General features: G+C 46.5%; 1 pseudogene; it reads right to left on the reverse strand.

The window, feature by feature from the left end:
• Positions 1 to 1,395: 1,395 nt before the first annotated feature.
• On the reverse strand, positions 1,396 to 5,194 carry LOC136491946 (uncharacterized; annotated as a pseudogene).
• Between the last annotated feature and the right edge of the window lie 1,508 nt (positions 5,195 to 6,702).

Consider the following 6,702-nt stretch of genomic DNA (forward strand, 5'->3'; position numbering starts at 1 on the left):
GTTTGGTTTTGGTGAATTGATCAAACTCTAAGTGCTAACCTAGTTTATCAAAGTGATTATGAGATAGGTGGCACTACTCCAAGTGATGAAGAAATTGTGAAGATCATGATGATGGTGATGCCATGGTGATGATCAAGCGCTTGGACTTAAAAAGAAGAAGGAGAAAAACAAAAGGCTCAAGGCAAAGGTATAAATGGTAGGAGTCATTTTGTTTAGTGATCAAGACACTTAGAGAGTGTGATCACATTTAGGATTGATAGCCGTACTATTAAGAGGGGTGAAACTCGTATCGAAATGTGGTTATCAAAGTGCCACTAGATGCTCTAACTCAATGCATATGCATTTAGGATCTAGTGGAGTGTTAACACCCTTGAAAATGTTTGTAAAAATATGCTAACACACATATGCACAAGGCGATACACTTGGTGGTTGACACATTTGAGCAAGGGTTAGGAACTTCACTGGTGGAGTGTCCACCCGTAGAGTGCGGACAGTCCGATGGTGCCACCGGCGCCCTATACAGAAAAGACGGAGGTCACTGTAAGTGACCGGACGCTGGTCTTGGAAGGACCGGCGCGTCCGATCAGGTGGAGCATCAAGACGCTAGCATTAGTCTCTGATCGGACATTGGGTCACTTAGTGACTAGACGCTGGAGGGTTGCGTCCGGTCCTACTGACGTGGCAGCGCATAGGGGAGTCGCCATGTGACCGGACACTGGGTGTGTCCGGTAGGGCATGACCGGATTTCTCGCTTCTAGATGCTTACTGGAAACGACCAGACGCTAAGGTCCAGCGTCCGGTCACTTTGTAGCAGCGCGTTCGGTCATCACTTGACCGTTGGGATCGAGCGCTCAATATTTGAAGAGAGGGGACACGTGGCGTGCATCACACCACCGGACGCTAAGGTCCAGCGTCCGGTCAATATGACCGGCACGTCTAGTCGCCCCATATTCTGTGCAGTGAGGAGCCAAATGGCTCTATTTCGTGGGGGCTTCTATTTAAGCCCCATGGCTGGCTCAAGCTCACTCTCTTGGCCATTTGCATTGACATAGCAACCTTGTGAGCTTAGCCAAAGCCCTCCCACTCATCTCCATCATTGTTCATCATCTTTGTGAGATTGAAAGAGAATCCAAGTGCATTGCTTGAGTATTTGCATCTAGAGGTACTTGGTGTTCGTGTTTCACTACGGGATTTGCTTGTTACTCTTAGTGGTTGCCGCCACCTAGACGGCTTGGAGCAGCGAGGATCATCGAGCGGAGATTGGTGATTGTCTTTGGCTCCGATCATGGTGATTGTGAGGGGTTCTTGACCTTTCCCCGGTGGAGAGCCAAAATGTACTCTAGTGGATTGCTCGTGGCTTGTGTGATCTTCATCTTGTGTTGGTTGTGCAGCACCCTATTGAGGGTTTAGCGTATGATGCCAATTAGCGTCGCCAAGACTTTGCATGTATTGAAGAATCTCCACCATCCTCCACTGCTCGGCCTCCACCCTCTCCATCTTCACCTGCATCTGCTCCCGTATCCTCCTCTCTTGTTCCAGCTGGGCCTATAATATATTCACCCCAATGTTACAATAATGCAAAGGAAAGGTATAAAAAAACCAATGAACGACGAATAAACCAGGAATAACCTCGAGTGCCTCCACCCGGTGGTATGAAGTGTCCTACCGAGGTCATATGGACGGGCTCGTGCTCGTGCTGCTTGCTCGAATCTAGGAGAGACTAGGAGTAGCGGCTGAGTAGATTGTGCCATCACCAATCTAGTACCACCCATGCTTCTTGCCTCCCACCCTCATGAAGACATCTCCATCAAGGTCCTCGGTGCTCAGATCGTACTCTGGCCCATGGACCTCCCTTGCCATCGATGTGTACTCACTAAGGCGGTTGTGGATGATCGCATTGCTGTATGCCTCGGGCCTGTCCTCCGGGTTGTAGTCGACGTTGGATGTCGCCTTGCCCTTATGGGCCATAGCAAATGCCTTGAAGATGGAGCAAGGCTGGCCACCATGTGACGCCGACTGCGAGAAAATAGCAAGATGATTAGAAATCATGCATAATTGAGCGTTAGAATAAATAAATAAATTCGCATACCCATGTTTCTGCGTATCCGCTAAGGTTGCGACTGCCTTAATGGTGTGCTACACCTTGCATCATCAAAAGCCGCTCTCGGCACAAGTTGTGCATCTCCTCCCACTCGTGTGAGCACCACTTGTCCACCATCTATACCCAGCACTGGGGATGCGCAGCGCACCAATAAGGAAGCATCTACAGGCCATCAAGTACATGACATATCAAAAGATAAAATTAAGCCTACTTAATCTCAAAAGGAATCAGTATTAATGTTCTGTATTTACCTGTAGGTACTGGTCCCGGGTCAGCGTCATGGTTCTTGCATCCCTTTTGGTGACCTTCATTCCAAGGACGGTCTCATGGTAAGTTACGACGGCTTAGATGCGCGCCTCATAATGCATGTCCACGATGAGTTTTTTGCAGCATTTGGTAGCCACCGCATCCGCCCTGGCCTCATGTCTGTCCTAGCATCTAAAGAAATCCTGCATACAAACACGATGTATACATGAAGAAATTCTCTGTACTAATGAGAAACAAGGGGGTTGGATGCAGAATAGTGACAGCATATTTAACAAGTTCGTTGAGAACTTACTACATGTACGGTGCCACTTCGTCAAGGTTGGTCAACACGTATAGCATGATATGGCGCCACTCTTCATGATTCAAGGTCTTGGGGGTCAATGCACTTGCGCTTCTGAGTTTCCCTTGGAAAAGGCTGAGGTTCGATTCATTTTCGCCAGCATTGTAACGAGGGGGTGGATTATGCACGCTAGGGAGGTTGTCACCATAGTATGTTGTTGTGAAGTTCGCCACCTCCTCCAAAATGTATGCCTCTGCAATGGAAGCCTTGATTTTGCATTTATTTCTACATTTCTTTTGAAGAACCTTTAGACATCTCTCGATTGGATAGCACCAACGGCCCTGCATGGGCCCCCATTCATGCCTCATATGAGAGGTGTAAAATCAAATGCTGCATTAGATTGAAGAAGCCGGGTGGAAAGATCTTCTCTAACTTACAGAGCAACACAGGTGCCATTCTTTCCAAGTTAGCAATTACGGTCTGATATAACTCTTTGGCACAAAGCTGGCGAAGGAAATAACTCAACTCTACCAGCACTAGCCAGACATGCTTAGGGACATAGCCTCGAACCATCACCAGAAGAAGCCACTCAATCCATATGTGGTAGTCATGACTCTTCATCCCTAAGACTCGCATAGTAGATAAGTTCACTCCCCTCCTCAGATTAGCTGCATACCTATCAGGGAACATTAACATCTGGATCCATTCTAGTACTTCCCTCCTTTGGGGCTTGCTCAAGACAAAATCAGCCTTAGGCCTTCTCCATGTCTTGCCGCGACTAGGAGGCTTCATATGTTGGTTTTCTCTATCGCATAACATTGCTAGATCCACTCTAGCCTTAACGTTGTCCTTTGACTTATCAGGAATGTCCATGATTGTTGCCCAAAGTGCCTCGGTGATATTCTTTTCAGTGTGCATTACATCAATGTTGTGTGGAAGGAGAAGGTCATCAAAATAGGGGAGCTGAGTCAAGCCCAACTTATGAGTCCACATATGTTGCTCACCATATCCCACAAAACCACCTTCTAGATTGACCACGAGACCATCTATCTATTCACGAACCGTGGCACCAGTCATTATCGGTGGTGCAGGGTCTATCACTACGACACCTTTCATAAAGTTCTTGATGTCTCGTCTGAATGCATGGTCAAGAGGGAGGAATTGCTAATGTTTGTCGAATGATGAATACTTGCCACCCTTCTACAACCAAATGAACCTCATACCTTCCTTGCATACTAGGCATGGGAACTTCCCGTGAACACACTAGGCGTAGAATATCTCATACGCCAGGAAGTCATGCAAGGAGTAGTGGTACCAAACATGTATTTTGAAGTTTTTACTTTGTAGCTCGGTCGTATGTCCATACCCCTTCCTCCCAAGCATGAACTAATTCACCAATCACAGACTCCATGAACACACCCATATGATTCCCCGGGTGTCCAGGAATTATCAACGACAAGAATACGTTATGTCGTTGAAAGCATACACCGGGGGGAGATTGAGGGGATAACGAACATGGGCCAACATGTGTATGGGGCAACCATCATTCTATAAGGATTGAACCCATCTGTTGCCAGCGCAACACATACATTACGAGCCTCTTTAGCTTTCTCATGATGAATGCCATCAAAGTGGGTCCATGCTTCATCATCGGATGCATGTACCATCCTGTTAGGATTGTATCGTTTGCCATTTTTATGCCATGTCATCTGTTTTGCGGATTCCTCGGTCATGTATAGCCATTGGATCCTCGGTATGAATGGAAGGTGCCGTAGGATTGTCATGGGAATGTGAAGCTATCTCTTCTGGCCATCACCATAATCTACCTCTAGGAACTTAGAGGATTTACACTTTGGAAAGTACTTTGCTTCCACGTATTCTTTCCTAAATAGGATGCACCCCTTCAGGCAAGCATGTATCTGCTCATATGGCATCTTAAGTGCACAAAGGAATTTCTATGACTCGTGCATGCTCTTTGGCAGAAGGTGACCCTCCGAAAGTAGGCTGCCAATAACTGTCAACATACCATCAAAGGCATCTCGACTCAGGCTATACTGGGACTTTAACGCCATTATGCGTCCAATGGCATCCAGTTGAGAAACCTTTGTCTGGCCGTAAAGAGGTTTATGTGCCACGGCAAACATGTCGTAGAACGCCTTTGTGGTTGCCTCTGGCTCCTCCTCCATACGTCCTTCATCGAATTGTGCCTTGTGATAGTCATTTAACATGTCTGCTACCCCCGCATCAGCATCATAATCCTCGGCGCGTGGTCTCACCACCTCCTCTCTCATACGATCGGCTTCACCATGGTAGACCCACCGGGTATAGTCTGCCGTAAATCCATTCTTCTAAAGATGTTCCACCATGACCTTCTTCGTTTGTCTTTTCCTATTTGCACATTTGCTGCAGGGACAGCAAATTTTACTCGCTCCTTTAGCGGCCACACCAAATGTCCATTCCAAGAAAGCATCGGTCTTGTCGATCCATTCATTGGTGACCTGACCTTGACTTGCGCGGCCCGTGTACATCCACTCACGATCCTCCATCCTCTAACATTTATAGCGGTGAGTAATATAAACATCAATTGCATCTACACGACGTTCCTACTATCTAATAGGTGAGGATAGGTCCTAATCCCACGCGAGGATCCATAGATGGGGTTAGTTTCCATGCTCTACTCCTATCCGAGATAGAATTTCGGTAGCACCTCCCCGTTGTTCTCCAAATACATGTCCTGCCAGGGAGAGTGTGTATCAGGAGAACAACAGGGAGATGATGCCAAAACTCTGTCTTGGATCGGAGCAGACCATGGAAACTAACCCCACCTACGCATCCACGGGCTGTCCAAAAACGTGGACAATCCAAAACAAATACGATTTTAGATATGGAAATATCTGCATATTTCCAACCGTATCTCTTTTGAGCGAGAGACGCCTAACTAGGTTACATGATCTACAACCATGATATGGAAAGAGGGGTTATACCTAGGGTGGCGGTGGAGTCAGGCTAGCGGGGCTATGGCGGGTCAGTGCAGTGGCGAGGCGACGCGATGCAGGCAGACCTGCAGCGGCGAGGAAGGCGATCGAGGTCGCCGAGGTACTCCGGCTCCGCTCCGATGGGCTCTTCTTTGCAAAAAACGAAACATAAAACTGTCAATACAAAATTTCAGCAGCACCTCCCCTACACGGTGAGGTTTCCAAAATCTGCAAGAAAACCAACGGCACGATGGCCGACATGCACATATATATGAACGACACGATGACCGACATGCACAAGATTATATCCAACCACATATATATAACAATGTCACAACCACTCCTATGACTCCTACGACTACCACCTTCTCAAAATGTCAAGATGTTCATGAAACTTCTTCGGAGATTCTTTGGTTTGCAAGCATCGTACGTGACAACTTACGTGAAACCTTCTCAAATTTTTATCATAGCCTCCACATATGATATCATGACATCTTGACAAGTTTCATGATTTTCGGACTTCGTTTGCTTTTTATAGAATTTAGAAACAACGGGACTACAAGTTCGTGGTCATGTTTCGTGAACAAGATATTCGAAATTGGTGGTCTATTCCTGGATACGGCCTCACATTATACTAAATAACATGAATATCATTTTTTTATTCATTTTTTCATTATTCGAATGACTAGCAGTTATAATTTGAATTATCCAAGAAATTTTAATTAAATGAAATAAATTAAAGAAATATAGAAAAAGTCCGAGAAATGTGCCACATTGGAACAAGGAGTACCAGGTATTGTATGAGGACTGCAGAAAAAATTTAGAGGTCAAAAGTAAAAAAAAATATGGTTTGCCGAGTGTCAAAAAATGACACTCGGCAAATCACCGCTTTGCCGAGTGTCAGGATAAGACACTCGGCAAAGGGTTAACGACGGCTGCTGGCCGTTAACTGCGGCGGCCCTTTACCGAGTGTTCTGGTTTGCCGAGTGCCCGACACTCGGCAAACATGGTCTTTGCCGAGTGTTATTGTTTGCCGAGTGCTCGGCACTCGGCAAACCACCTCTTTGCCGAGTGCCAGT

Source organism: Miscanthus floridulus, chromosome 11, assembly GCF_019320115.1.
Source record: "Miscanthus floridulus cultivar M001 chromosome 11, ASM1932011v1, whole genome shotgun sequence".
Classification (NCBI taxonomy): domain Eukaryota; kingdom Viridiplantae; phylum Streptophyta; class Magnoliopsida; order Poales; family Poaceae; genus Miscanthus; species Miscanthus floridulus.